The 15970-nt window shown below is 41.1% G+C and overlaps 1 protein-coding gene across 1 annotated transcript in view; it reads right to left on the bottom strand.

Annotated features, from left to right (window-relative positions):
• Acvr1c (activin A receptor type 1C) overlaps positions 1-13509 on the bottom strand; it is an 86966-nt gene extending 73457 nt beyond the window's left edge. The window contains exon 1 of the mRNA XM_004651857.3: positions 13494-13509. The gene's annotated coding sequence lies outside the window, so the exon portion shown is untranslated. The remainder of the gene's footprint in view (positions 1-13493) is intronic.
• Positions 13510-15970: the final 2461 nt, after the last annotated feature.

Here is a 15970-nt window from a genome sequence, read left to right as displayed (position 1 = left end):
CTGCTGTTCCTACAATGTATATCCCACATTCCCAAAGGGAATACCTCAACCCCACTAAGAAGAGTCCCCAATGGAATGGGAGCAGAGACAAGGGAAAAGGCCCCAATACGTGTTGTATCAACATGAAATATGTTGTTTATAATTATAATAATAATAAAGATTTTAAAAATTTCAAGGTCCATCCCCAGTGACTCATTTTCTCCAGCAAGATTCCACCTTCTAAATGTTCCACAATTTCCTCAAACAGTGCCACAAGCTGGAGACCAAGTATTCAAACATATGAGCCTACAGTATATTTTTATATTGAAACCAAAATGGATTTATGTATTTCTACTGTCAGTTATTCTATCAATTTTTGCTTCATACATGTTAAGTTATATAACTAGGTTAACTACTTAAGGTCATTATATCTTCTTGATGAAGCTGTCCCTTCATTGTTATCTAATTTAGTCCTTATAATATCCCAATTTCTGAAGTGTGTATGGTTTGCTACTAATATAAAAAATAGCAGAAAGATTTATACTGGCTCATCCTTTCAGAGGTTTCAGCCTTCTTCATCTGGCTTCACTGTTTATAAATCTGTGGCAAGGTAGAAACAGAGCAGAAGAAATGGCTAAGGAAATTGGCAAAACACACACACACATAGAGAAAGAGAGACCAGAAACAATACAGTAATCCATTTTGCCAAATCAAACCCTACCTTCCATAATTTCCACTTCTCAATGGTCCATTTGTTACAAGCCCATCAATGCAATCCATTGATTAGGTGTGGTCTGTGAAATTAAATGTTCCTCAGAGCCTCATGTGTTTGTGATTAAGCCTCATACTTAATCTGTAGCTGATGGAGCCTTTAGAAGGTGGAGCCTTGCTGGAACAGGTGTCACCAGGTACAGACCTTAGAATTTGATAATCCAGCCCTACATGCCAGGACTAGCCAGTTTACTCTTTTTGTTTCCTCCCTGGTGATGTTAAAAAAAAAAAAAAAAGTGATACCTTACTGTCTGTTCCTGCTATGCTTTTCCCTGGCACAATGAAACCTCCCCTCAGGGCATGGTTGCACATACCTTTAATCCCAGTGCTCAGGAGGCATAGGTAGGAGGATCACTGTAAATTTGAGTCTATCCCTGGGATTACAGAATAAGATCAAATTAGCATGAGCTATAGTGAGACTCTATCTCAAGGAAAAAAAAAAAAAACTGTAAGTCAAAATAGACCCTTTTCTTTCATAAACTGCTTTTGGTTGGGTGTTCTGTCCCAGCAACAAAAAGGTAACTGCAACATTAGGCCAGCACCTTCATGATGCAATCACCTTCCGAAAGCATCACCAGCTGGACACCAAACTTTAAACACATGAAACTTTGGGGAACATTTCTTATTTCAACTATAAGAAGTTGACAGGTATTTTTACCGGCTATATTTTATATGACACTTGCTTTCTGTTTTCCATAGTTTTTGATTATAGTATACTATAATCCTTTAAATCATTCCTCTGTATGTAGTGGGTCTATTTTATTCAGGCTGCCCTTAAATTTTTCTTAATCTCTAAATCTCACCAAGTTGAGTATAGCATATCAAATGGGATTTTGTATGAGAAATATTAATCCGTTTGGTTGCCTGAGCTTCTGTGATTGGCAATTTGAAAACTTTCATTGCATTTGTAAAATTATTAACTAATCTTTTTTATCCCAGTCATTCCAATATTGGATTTTATTTATGCACATATTATAAGCTGGTATTTCACAGTGAAGAAATCACTTGCCATTCAAGTCTGATTGTAAGAGTTCAGACACATAGACCCTATGTTAAAGCTAGAAGCCTTTTAATCTCAGCACACTGATGATGAGATGGGAGGTGGAGACAGGAAAATTTCTCAGAAGCTCATGAACCAGCTAGCACAGCAATGAACAATGAGAAAGAGACATCTTGACTCAAACAAAGTTGAAGTCAAGGACCAATAGCCAGAAGTTGTCCTCTGACCTCTACACATATGCTGAGGCATGTACACATGTCCCTACACACACACACACACACACACACACACACACACACACACACCATGTACACCCACCCAAACTGTCTTAAAATGCACATACATTAATATGTCACTTGGTATTGTCCCACACCTTGAATGGTCTGCTTTACTACTTCATACTTTTTCTGTTCTATCTCCTGACACCTCTTCATTTTGGTATAATGAGTTTTAAATATAATAATCACATGATTATTGGGTAATTTCTATTGATCTGTTTCAAAGTCCATAATTCTTTCTTTAGTAGTGTCTAATTTACTGATGAACACATCAAAGGGTACTCTTTATTTCTTAATTTTTCTAGCTATTATGTCTATTTTTTGCTGAAATATCACATTTATTTGTACATATTTTATAGCATAGACCTCAATAAGCTACTTATTTTAAATATCTGTATGATATTTCTAATAGTGACTGTATATCTAAGTCAGTTTGTAATGAGTGTCTGGTCTCTTATAAATAGAGTTTTTCTGGATTATTTCTGTTTCAATTTTTAGTTAATGTAAATATACTGTTTGTAAATTTAATCATGCTATCATAAGGTCTTTACATTTAAAAAAAGAATATGTCAGGGTAAAGAGGAATGTGTGAAGTAGGAAGATGAAAGTGCTGGGTGTGAAGAGTAAAGTATAAAATAGCACAGTATTGACTCAAAAGGAACATTAAGAAAGAATGCAGTTAGGCTGAGAGCAATCATCAAAAATAACTGAAAGGTAGAATTTAAAAATCAGTAAAAGAGATCAAATGGAACATTAAGAATATAACCACCCCCTCAAAAAGATGGGATAAAAAGAGGAACATGCAGACAAATAGTAAGACATTATGCTTTAAAAATATATCAATTATTATAGTAAAAGTGAATGGGCTAAACAGTCTATCTAATTCAAGTCAAATAGCACTATTTGTTAAAAGATGAAAATCAAGAGACAGTTGGATGTGAAAGGATGTGGTTTCAACATAAAGACACAGATAGGTTGAAGTAAAAAGATGGGGAAAATAATATGCCAACATTAAGCATCATAAAGTTAACATGATTACATATAACTTCAAGACAGAGTATACTCCTGACAGAAAAGAAGATACCTCATAATAATAAAAGTCATTGGCAATGGATACATGAAATGGTAAATATATGCCTAATTAAAATAATTTCAAGGGCTGGGAGGATGGCTTAGCAGTTAAAGTGTTTGCCTGCAAAGCCAGAGAACCTAGGTTCGATTCCCCAGAACCCACATTAGCCAAAGGCACAAGGAAGCACACGTGTCTGGAGTTGGTTTGCAGTGGCTGGAGGCCCTGATGCACCCATTCTCTCTCTCTCCCTCCCTCTTTCTCTGTCAAATAAATAAATAAATAGTAATAAAATATCTTTAAAAGAATTTCAAATACATGAAATAAAAACTGACAGACCTAAAGAAAGAAATAGAAAAATCTAGGGCTGGAGAGATGGCTTAGCAGTTAAGCGCTTGCCTGTGAAGCCTAAGGACCCTGGTTCGAGGCTCAGTTCCCCAGGACCCACGTTAGCCAGATGCACAAGGGGGCGCACGCGTCTGGAGTTCGTTTGCAGAGGCTGGAAGCCCTGGCACGCCCATTCTCTCTCTCTCCCTCTATCTGTCTTTCTCTCTGTCTGTCACTCTCAAATAAATAAATAAATAAAAATTAAAAAAAAAGAAATAGAAAAATCTAAAAACATAGCTGTGGGTCTTAACACAACTCTCTCACTAAAAAGTATACAAAATTTAAATAGCACTATCAACAAACTTTACCAAACTGGCATTTACAAAACAGAACACTTCATCAACCAAAACTTATCAATGAAAAACATACAATAACAGATGTGGGACTGGGGAGAGGGCTTAGTGATTAATGTGCTTGCTTGCAAAGCCTAGGAACCAAGATTCTATTCCCCAGTACCCCAGAAAGCAATGGCTGGAGGCCCTAGCCCTCCTGTTCTCATTCTGTCTGTCTCTCTCTCCCTCTCTCTCTCTCTTTCTTTCTCTCCTTGCAAATAAATAAATAAAAATATTTTTAAAACAGCCGATGTAGTTAGGAGTATGGCATTGAGAAATATCCTGTCAAGGACATAAAGCAGCTCACTGTATACACGTTAATCATTAATATCTTGAAAAAGATTAGGTGAATGCATTTCTGGAAATTCCATGAATGAACACACAAGACTTCTGAATGTCACATGCAAATATTTGATCAAAAGGGAGAAAATGAACAAATATTGAATTCTTTATAATAATATGTATGATGAAGTATTTAGAAGAAAGTATATTGCTGGCAGCAGTTTATTTTAAAATACATGCAAATAATATACATTAATGGACAGAAGGATAGATTAATAAGCAAGCATGTGGCAAATATAATAAAATTATACTGCCATAATGATGCTAGTGAGTATATAGTATTAGTTGTAAAACTCAACTGTGATATATGGTTAAAAAATTAAGTAATAAATTAAGGGAGGAAATAAAAGAAAGGTAAAAAATAAACAAGTATGCATCTCTATTAGAACAGAACTACAAAAAGAAAATCAGGAATAAAATTCTTCAGAATGAAAGAAAAAAATGAACCTGGTATAAATGAATCTGTAGAAGATAAAGGAAACAGGTAAGGATAAATAGGTGATTTTATAAAATATTCATACGTAAAATGGGTGATATTAACAGCACAAGGACAAGGAAATACAGGTATGTGGTAAAGTTCTTAAATTATGATAATTTAAAGATGGATATTATAAAGTGGGGAACCAGCAAAAATAAAATAAAGCAATTTAACTTCTAAATTAGTAGTGAAACAATATGCACACATAAAATTATTAATACAATATTATATAATATAATCAATATAGAATGCATACTTGTCCCTTTTAACCACGTGAAGGCTAAGACAGACAAGGAATTGAGCAAGAGTAAGTAGAACAAGATTGAAGACTGAAACCCATCTGTGTTGATAAATATGTTAAATGTATTCCCTCTAAATACTCCAGTTCAAAGACAGGAGGGCTGGGAAATTAGCTTTGTGGTTAAGAGTGCTTGCCCCTTAAGCACGGGAGCTTCTTGGGCCAGAGACAGCCAAGTTGAACTCCCCATAACTGGGTGTGCCCATGCAGGTCTGTAACCCCAGTTCATGAGGAAGAAGGAGATGTAGAACAGAGAAGCACTGAAGCTCTCTGACTGATAGGCAGCAGCTCTAGTTTGAAAGAGAGACCCTATCTCAAGAAAATAATGAAGATAAACTAGAAATAAGTGAAAACCAGAAATTAAAATTCAGCTATATATCTGAAAGTTGATACATCAATAAACCTGATAAACTTACACTTAGACTGGTTCAGGTAAAAAGAGCAAGTTCAAATTATCAATGTCAGAATTATAAAAGGAGACAGTCTAACAAATCCTGACCAATCACAAGGAAAAGTTAGGAAAACCCCCATGGTGGTGGTACTATCCAAGACAGGTTTACCGTGATCTGGCACAACTCACAACTCTTTCAAAGGGAAACATTGTTTTAATGAAATCAGCTTTTGTCACTCTGAAGAAAGCAATACCTTTTAATACAACAAAGCTAGAGAAGAGTAGTAGTGTGAAAAAGAATTTTTTAAAACTATTTTATTTATTTATTTATTTATTTATTTATTTATTTATTTATGAGGGACAGGGAGAGAGGCAGGCAGAGAAAGAGAATGGGCACACCAGGGCCACTAGCCACTCCAAACAAATTCCAGATGCATGTGCCACCTTGTATATCTGGCTTTACATGGGTACTGGGGATTTGAGCCAGGGTTCTTAGGATTTACAAGCAAGCTCCTTAACTGCTGAGTAGCCATCTCTCCAGCCCAAAAGAATTTTTTTAACAAGGGATTTTACTTATCATCCTGTAAGGAATCTTGTAATTTTACAACTATTCTTTCTGCCTTTCAGGTTTAGTGTATTGTCTGTTTCCTGGAAATACACACTTAAAATTGTAAGTGGAATTTAACTGAGAACACGATCTCACGATGACTATCAAAGCAGGCAAATGTTCAGAGTAGAATTTTTACTCTTGACGAGTGATAATGGGGATGGTAGAGAAGAAAAAAATATACACATCCAAGGGAGCAGGCCAGAAAAATGTCATCAGATAAAATTGTGAGATGTGATGAGTTAATTCTTTTTAATATATTCTGGCTCTGTTTTTAAAACAATCTGGTATTTAAAAAATGTATTCTAATCTGGATTACACTGTCTCCATTAGCATCTCTTGGATAAGCATATATTTATGCAACTAAACATTTTGCAATAAAATTATAATTGCCTGGGTCCTGATGGATTAGATTTTGTCTCATCCTAATTTTGACCACAGTCTTTATTGCAATCAGTCAGGAAGTGGCACAAAAATTACAAAGTACTTAATATGCACCGATCACTGTCCTTGTACCACCATGAGGTTGGGATGACTGACCAGACTGGGGAGAAAATGTGTATTTCACTTCGAAAATCTAAGCATCCTAATAATCTTTTGGATGTGAAAAGTTTAATGAAAAAGTAGATTGATCTAATTTGGGTTGTATAAGTCATTGCAAATTTAAATTGTTTTAAAAAATAATAAGCAAGCTCTTGAGTCATCCTGAATGATTCACTCATGAATTCTTGAGAGGATTAATTTAAAACAGTTCCAAAGAGACAATATCTTGGCATGACTACTCTCCAAAAGACAGAAGAGACTAACAAAAAAGGTAAAATTATTCTGAAAGAATTAAAATGAAGAATCAGGACAGAGCAAAACCTCAGGGGCCTGCTAGCCAATGAGAGCAGGTGAACTCAAGAGGTGCATGATGGGAAGTAGCAGGGCACCGCCTTAAGTGGAAATAATTTTCCTTGTCTGTTTCACACTCCCACCCTCGCTCCCTCCCTTTTTACTGGATCCCTATGTGATAGGAGTAGTGATTTGTGTTGTTCAAGTTCTAGCAACCCAATAGCCCAGTGATTTAGAGATCTTACTTTCAGAGAACCAGAAAGGCACAGAGTTGGTGCCTTTCCGGTCTTCTACCTGTTTCTAGAACAAGAGTGGGGAAGGTCAGCCCTGCATCCTCATAGAAGAGACCCAGCCACCTTTCTGATAGATCCATGCCCTTTCCTCCCTTAGCCATGGCCTCTAAAATTAATCCTGGAACCCTGCTAGTTTTTCCATGGGATCTGGATTAACGTAGCCTGGCCTACCTCCTCCCTGACACCAGTTTGCCAGGCACTGAATGGCTTTTCAATGGTGTAGTGACAGTTTCTAGGATTCCAGTTCACCAGCTTTATTTCTCCTTAGGTAATCTAGTAATTGAGAGTTTAGAAGAGTAGAGTATCGAGTTCTGTCATGTGATTAGGGGTCAATGCACTAAAACAAAAATGACTTGGTTTTGCTTCCTTCCCCCATCCCTACTTCTTTCTAGGTATCCCATCATGATTGAGGGGAGGCACATGAACCAACAGAATATTTACATATTCCTAGTGAGTATCTCTTACTTACATAAGTATACATCACTTATGACCATATCCCAGCTTCTTAAATAACAAAGAGAAATGTTAAAGGTGTTTGTTTTTTTTTTCCCAAGGCGGGGTCTCATTCTAGCCCAGGCTAGCCTGGAACTTATGGTGATCATCTCACTTCAGCCTCTCAAGTGTTGGGATTATAGGCAATAATCACTATGTCCAGTTTGCAAAACTTTAAAGCTTTTTAATTTAATTTAATTTAATTTAATTTATTTATTTGTGAGAGTGGGTGAGTATAGATATGCCAGGGCCTCCTGCCACTGCAAAAGAACTCTTACACACATACATCACTTTGTACACCTGACTTTCTGTGGGTACTGGTAATCCAACCCCAGCTATCAGGCTTTAGAAGCAAGTGTCTTTAACCACTAAGCTATCTCTGGAACCCCAGCCTTAAAGTGCTGACTCCAGACTATAGCAAGCAAAAAAAAAAAAAAAAAAAAAGGAAAACCCGTAATACACTGGAAAAAGATAAACAATAAAATATGACTATTATGGGCTGGAGAAATGGCATAGCAATTATGGTGCTTGTCTATAAAGCCTAAAAACTCAGGTTCAATTCCCTAGTACCCATGTAAGCCAGATACACAAGGTGGTGCATGCGTCTGGAGTTTCTTTGCAGTTACTAGAGGGCTTGGTATGCCCATTCATTCTCATTCTCATTCTCTGTCCTTATCCCTCTGCTTACAAATAAATAAATATATTTTTTAAATATTACATATCACATACTGTTTGTGTTTTAAATTTTGGCCCAGCTTTTGTTTATTATCTATACTGACATATTAATTCTTCATTTTATTATGTGTTAAAGGAAAGTACTTTCTACAAATACGAACATGTCTACTAGAGCTTCTTAAGAACCTATGAGGGGCTTTTCCACAACAGAGTTGTAACGGCAGACAGACCATGGCCATACATGCGCAAAGCACCTGCAGGTGGAGAGTGAGCTAGAGTGGGAGCTGACTGGCCTCCGTCTTATATTTTCTTGCACGCTGGCTACTTTCCCGAAGGACCTGCGATCTCTTAAAACTATGCAGCAAAACCACAAAGTAGTATATGAGCAGGTCTTGTTGGGTTCAACGGCCTTCCTAAGCTTTATCCAGTTCCTTCCCTACCTCATCTGCTGACTTGCCATAAACAACTCAAGTACTATTGAGAAAAACTAAGCCTATTGGGTCCTTACTGCATGGAAGCATTTCCCCTACAGAAGAAACATATGAACACTTACTCAAAATGAAAATATTATAAAAATGCACCACAAGTAACAATCAGCTTGAAAAGACTACAAATTTGAGGAAGATCCACTGTTTTGATACAAAAATCATTTCCAGGGAGCCCAGAGAATTTTTCTTGTCTCCTTCTCACATACTTTTATGTTGAGCTCCTCAAGTCACATTGGAAAAGGCTAAGGACCCCACCAGGACACAAAAAAGGGGGAGCAGAACTAGAACGGATGACCTAAGAGACAAGGCATGGAAACAGATCTTCACTTTCCGCTTTGCAAGAGAGCCATATGGACCACAGTTCATCTCACTGCAATCTTTTTTTCACATTCCATCATTGGGTAAGATGAAGAGCACCCGGTGAACTTAGATTTAAATTCATTTTAATGCCCATGTGTCCCATGTCATATTTGTGACACGAGTATACCAAGACATTACTCCCTGCTTACCTTGATTCAATTTAACTGGGAGCTTTGTGCTTTATTTTCTAGATCTGAGAGCCCATTTGACATATCATTGAATATTATCTGCAAATGTCCTTGGCTCAGTTTTTTTTCCTTCAGCCCAGACATGCCCCCTAAACTCAAGACCCATAAAATCAATCACATACTTAAGATCTCCACTTTAGTGTCTAATAGGCATTTTAAACTCAACTGAGCTAACCAAAAATTGAATCCAAAGCTGGGCTCCTGCTATCTGTCACCAGCCCCTTCCTCTCACTAGATTAGCTTCTAATCTCCCCTACACCCTCTGAAAAGGCCATTGCTTAGGTAAGAGTTAATGTTCTCATGAGGTCCTCACTTTCTGCCCACCTCAATTCCTTTATATTTTCCCTACTACCTTAGTGACTCAGAGGAACTCATTATTCCCTATGTCTGAAGCTAGACAGTGGCCTCAGGACATAAAGTCAATGAAGAAATAAGCCCACAAGGGTGTCAGCATAGTCCCTCCCAGGCCAGAGATGTCTCTCCCTTGGAATTAGGGAAGCTCTTGCCACATTTGTACCCATCAACCAACATATGGCAGTGCCTAAAGAAGGGCATAGGTGGCGAAATCTTTGGTATTTCTTTATAACCAAGGCCCAGGCTTTCACTTTCACTTCTAGAAGCATGGCTGAAAACTTACAAGCTGACTGTCGCTTGAGGGAAAAAAAACATTCTCACTGCCTACAACATTCATTCTGCTCAGTTATTACAAGAGACACTTCTGTTTGCATTTCTAGAGTGACACCATGTAGCTTTCTGGAGCCTCAAGAACTCTTTTCTAATAGAAGGAGTGATATGACGTCAGAAGAGGATGCACGATGTGTAAACTTTCATAATATCGAAATCACAGTTCTGGAGGAAAGCCCTGCAGGACATTTTTTGCCGGTTCACTGGGGCGAACGGTAACTGTCGTGGGGTTGTGCTTATCAAGCAACACTGATTTAAACAACAAGCAGCTCAGAGCCAGTCTGAGCAGTAAGTAGTTTTTCTAAGTTTCCACTGCTTTCCTCTCTGGGGTTCTGTTCTGCTCATGCATGATACCCCCAAGGTGACCACAGTTCTGGAGAGGACCAGCCAAATGTAGGGGTTCATCAATTGATCACACTTTTAGATATTTAAAGTCCTAGGCCTGGCACTTAGCACAGGCAGCTTGGCCAGTGGTGCTTCCTGTCACACAGTTTCACAAGAGCAACCTCCCATACAACATTCCAACAACAGCAAGCACATGCTCATTTGTGACCAATAATGTCAGCCTTATAATTTATAAAGGTGGCCAGATCAAAAAGTGTCTAGGTAACTATGTGAGAAAGACAATTTAAAAGGTGGGGAGAAAAGTCTATGAGACTCTGTTATCAAAAAACTAAAGAACTTGCCAGGTGTGGTGGTACACACCTTTAATCCTAGCATTTGGGAGGCAGAGGTAGGAGGATTGCCATGAGTTCAAGGTCACTCTGAGACTACATAGTCAATTCATGGTCACCCTGGGCTAGAGAGAAACCCTTCCTCAAAAGACAAAAACTAAATAAATAACCAAAGCACTGTTTAAAATTTATTAAAAAGCAATAGACATAATATAGGACACAAAGAGACTACAAGTTTCCTTTTAAAAAAGTGAGGGGGCTGGAGAGATGGCTTAGTGATTAATGTGATTGCCTGCGAAACTTAAACATGCAGGTTCAATTCCCCAGTACCCATGTAAGCTGGCACACGCATCTGGATTTTGTTTGCAATGGCTAGAGGGCCTGGCACACCCATTCTCTCCCTCCCTCTCTTTCTCTCCCTATCTCCATATATGTATGTGTGTGTATATATACATATATACACACACATACATACATACATGTGTAGTCAAGACCAATTGCAGTATCCCAAGTTGGGTGAGTTTTCACCATTTCTTACAGACTTCCCTGTGGTCTGCTTTCTTCCCTTTGATGAATTCTTTAAGAACACAGCTGTCACTTTCTCCCATCATCTTCCTGACTGTCCTAGGATAACGGCTTTCCTTAAAAACAAAAATAGCTGGAATGTCTTCATATATATATATATATATTTTTTTAATTGAGGAACTGGGGCTGGAGAGATGGCTTACTGGTTAAGTGCTTGCCTGTGAAGTCAAAGGACCCAGTTCAAGGCTCAATTCCCCAGTACTCACGTAAGCCAGATGTACAAGGTGGCATATGCATCTGGAGTTCCTTTGCAGTGGCTAGAAACCATGGTGTGCCCATTCTCTCCCTCCCTCCCCCCTCTCTCCCTCTTTCTCTCATTTTCTGTCACTCTCAAATAAATAAAAATAAAACAAATTTTAAAAACTAGGGGAACTTGAGAGATAGCTCAACAGTTGAGCGTGCTTGCTTGCAAAGCCTGCCAGTTTGGGGTTCAATTCCCCAGCATCCACATAAAGCCAGATGAAAAGTGGCTAATGAATCCATTGTTCATTTGCAATGGCAAGAAATACTACCACATACGCATGCATACTCAAGTACACACACATATGCACATGCCCACGTGCATGTGTGAAAAATAATTACATTAGAAAAGTTTGTTAAAACTTTGATAACTAGTTCTCTGATATTTTGATACATTGGCTCCATGTAAAGTTTAAGTGGGCGATCTATATATTTATTCATTTTTGTACATTTGAGTGTCACAGGTTTTCACACCTTGTCAAGATCATAAAAGGGCATGTTATATTATGATGACATATCCTTGCTCTCTGAAGCTTTCTAAAGATTCTGTCATATAACAAAATATAGGTACAAATAATAATTCATACTGTTTTTAAATCTACTGCACAGTTATTAGTTCCCAAATAAAAAAGGGTTACACTCAGCCTAGAGAGGCGATTTCATAGGTACCCAATCAAAGCTGATGCTTCTGTGGTTTGAGGTGACAAATTATTTTAAATTGTCAAGACCAATTTCAGTATCCCAAGTTGAGTGAGTTTTCACAGACTTCTTACAGACTTCCCTGTGGTCTGCTTTCTTCCGTTTGACGGATTCTTTAAGACTGTCCTAGGACAACTGCTTTTCTTAAAAGCAGAAATAGATATTATTACTTCTTCATAGTTACCACTTTTAACTGGAAATTGTATTTGATGACTCTCTCTGGCCATCTGGAACACAGATCTGGACATGACAGCACCCATACTATTAAAACCTTCTGAACATGAACGTAATCATGAGGAAAACTGCCCACCCTTAGTATAGCTATGAATGTCAAACAGATTGTCATCAGCAAAAACAAAAATGTATCAATATCAGCTTTGGACAAAGTGCATCTCTATGAAAAAAAAAATACACCAGGTTTTCATGTGCAAATGTCCTCAATGCCTAATTGAAATGTCTAAAAACATGGGTTATCAAAGAATCTACTTCTGGTCTATGAAATCCAGAACAATGTAACCAATATAGTTTTGGAGCTAAAAGGTTTTGAGTCATAGCAGACTATGACTTTAACAAAGGTTAAATTACCCCAATTTCTAGTAAATACTGTAAAGAATCCCTTGGATTCTAGCTTGGGTAGAGGCTATTTAGCCTATCACAGCACAGACCTGTCATAAACGCTGGGGCTACTTGCCAGCATTTTTACCCCCCCCCCCCCCGGAAACTGAGTAAAAAAAAAAAATCATACCTCGAAAGCAGTGTGCGTTGCAAGCCACGCAGATTTAAACTCCCACCCTGCCTCCCCAGCTTGGCCCCAGAAGCTGTTAGGGGTAGCTTTTTCCTCCTAAAACTCGGAGTACGTTGCCACCACCACCACCAACAACATGGCACCATCCTTGGGCATCTCTGGGGGTTCAGCAAAGTGTGGCGCCGAAGCGCACCTGCCTGTTCTCCAAGTAGCTGCATGGTAAACTCAGAGTGTCACCCAGCTCCCAGCCCAGCCCGCGCCTACAAATGTTCCCCCACTGCCACTGCTGCAAACTGCCCCCCCAATTACTCACCCACTTCACTCCTACCCGTACCCCACGTCTCCCCCTCCCCCTCACACTCTCTCTCTCCCCTTCGGGTGGTTTCGTCCCCAAGACACCTGTTTACCCTTACGACTACCAGACGCCAGGTGCCCACGCGGTGCCCTATCCCGCGCCCCCCTCAACCCGACTGGCGCAGTCCCTCTCTCTTGCGAACGGTCGATTTGGTCTGGGCAACCCCTGGCACCCGGTGCCAGCACGCCCCCAAGGTTTCCCGGCTCGTGAGCGCAGGGAGAAACCCCTTTCCCCCCGCCCCCACGGTACCTGCCGAGAGCTGGGCGGCCAGGGCAGCGAGCAGCAGAGCCAGGCGCAGCGCGCCGCCGAGCGCCGGGGTCATGGCCGGCACCCGGGCTGCGAGGCCGGCCCCCGGGGCAGCGGGCGAGCCGGCGGGCGGGCGGGCGAGGAGCGCGGCGCGGCGCCCGGGCACGCGGGCCGCTTTGAAGTTCCCGGGCGCGGGAGGGGAGCGCAGCCGCGGCGCCCCTTGCAAGTGCGCAGTCGGCTCTAGCGGCAGCGGGCGCTCCCCTCCTCGGCCTCCCCCATCCCACGTCCCCCGTGGCTGGCGGCGCGTGGCGCTCCTGCCACTGGCCCCAGCCGCCGCCGGCGAGGGGGCGGGGGACAGAGCCCGCCCCTGCCGCGCCTCCGCCGCCTCCCACCCCCCGCACCGGCCGCCGCCGCCCGGCCTGGGCCGGAGCCCGGGAGAGTGTCCAGAACCCGGGACAGCGAACCCCCAAGATCAAACAGTCCGCGCCCCGTGGGGATAGACGGGAGGGCTTGAGGGAAACTTCAACCTGCAGCAGTTGCTTTCCCTATGCCCCCCCACACCCCCCGCCGCCCCTCACACCCACACCGAAGGTTTCTAGGTCTCTCAACATTCGTTTATTCGCCCTGTGTCCCTAAACGTAACAGGACTGTGCCCGGAGAACCCTCTTGGGAGATCCTAAAGGCTCGTCCCACCACCGCGTCCTAAGCCCTCAGGCGTCCGTGGCAGTGCGCCCTCTGTGTCCATCCCGAAAATGGCCGGTTGTCTCTCTGCCCACTGGACCGAGAGCGGTGCTGGAACTTCTCACCTTATTCCGATGCCTTCCCATAGCCCGGCGCTCTGAAGACTGACTGCACGCCAGAGCTGAGCCACCTGCGCCAGGTGAAGCGGCCATCTCCAATGTATAAAGAGTTAAGCCTGGGGGCCTGTCTCCACGGGGACAGCTTTAGCGCTTGGGGTGGAGGCAGGGGTCACATAGCCACCGATTAAGGGGAGAGGAAGAATTGCTCCAGGCATCCAAACTCAGAATACTGTTTCAATCCCAGGACTTAATGCTGCACTTCCTATCTAGACTAAGAGCGCCTTCAGTCATGCACAGAAATGGACCCAAAAATGTGTCCACGAGGCCTGAACATGAATGTGAATGGGATTATTTTCACCTGATAACACATAAAAACCAAAGAGGCAATACAACGTTGGTATTACTGCTGATAGAAGGTTCCCTGGAAAGTGGGTGAGTCACATAAATTAATTGCTTAAGAGTAAGAGATACTTCACCTAGCTCAGCGAAAATAACCAACGTTCTTTCGAAAGCCTTGAGAAAACCCTATGGAAAGATGAGTTCACCAAAGGCCAGAGTCCAACAGGCGGGAGGAGCTCTTCCACCTATCACTGTCGATGAATGAAACATTCCTGGGGTAAAAAGACTGTCCTCATTTTATTCTGGATCCAAAGAAACAACACAGTGGAAAGATAGGACACATCTAAGCCCTTCCAGGAAAAGACAAAACATGCTTTTACAAATAGGCAAGAAAAACATTTTTTAAAAAATAAAATAGGCAAGAAAATGCTACCTCCCATCACAGTTTATCTAGCTGGGCTTGCTCACGGTTGGGTAACAGTACCTGGATTGGGAGCTAAATTGTGACTCAGAGCATGAGAAGAACTGAGTGCATGCTCTGGTCTGCTTTCTCAAGTAGTTGGAACGTATTCCTTCCCGTTGCTCAGAGCTCTGACCAGATCACTATAGGCAGTGTGTGAGCGTGCACTGGGAAAACAGAAGTGTGAAACTAATGTCAGGAACTTACTCCCCACATACTGATTTTGTTTGGAATATAGAAAGAATGTCCTCTAAAAGTTGAAAAGTTCTGATTGTCTTTTAAAATTGCAAACTTTATCATATGAACATATTGTCTAGTGATCATATCTCCAGTGGGTTTTCCTCTCTCCTGTTCCCCACCTCCCCTAAGGGCCCTTTTCAGTGAGGTTATCAGTATGTACCATGGAGTTATAAATGTACCAGTCTCTGTGGGGTGGACAACACCTCAGAGCATACCTTTCCACTCTTGGCTTTTACATTTTTTCTGCCCCCTCCTCTGCAATGTTTTCCTACGCCTTGGAGGGTGTGTTATAAGTGTCCCTTATTGTGAAACACTCGGCAGCCTTTGATTTTCTGCTTTGATGCATTTTGAGTCTTCTCAGTGTCTACCGCCATCTCCCTGGAGGAAGGCCTCACACTAGCAGTGACAGCTGCATTCATATTTAATCCAAAACATCCTCTATGATGTTTCCTGGGCTCTAGCAAGTTAAATAGAGGTGAGTCACCTAGCACAGGGCAGTCCATCTTTTCTTGTCCTTCTGATGGGTCTAGGATCTCCCTAGTAGTTGCTGCCATCTATGAAAAGCAGTTTCTCTAGCCAAGAGTGAGAGTATCATGTGTCAATGAGGATAAGCATAAACATCTAGAAAACTACTTGATGAA

This window comes from Jaculus jaculus, chromosome 4, assembly GCF_020740685.1.
Source record: "Jaculus jaculus isolate mJacJac1 chromosome 4, mJacJac1.mat.Y.cur, whole genome shotgun sequence".
Lineage (NCBI taxonomy): Eukaryota > Metazoa > Chordata > Mammalia > Rodentia > Dipodidae > Jaculus > Jaculus jaculus.
The sequence above is the reverse complement of the archived record's forward strand: the minus strand, read 5'-3'. Positions and strand labels throughout refer to the sequence as shown.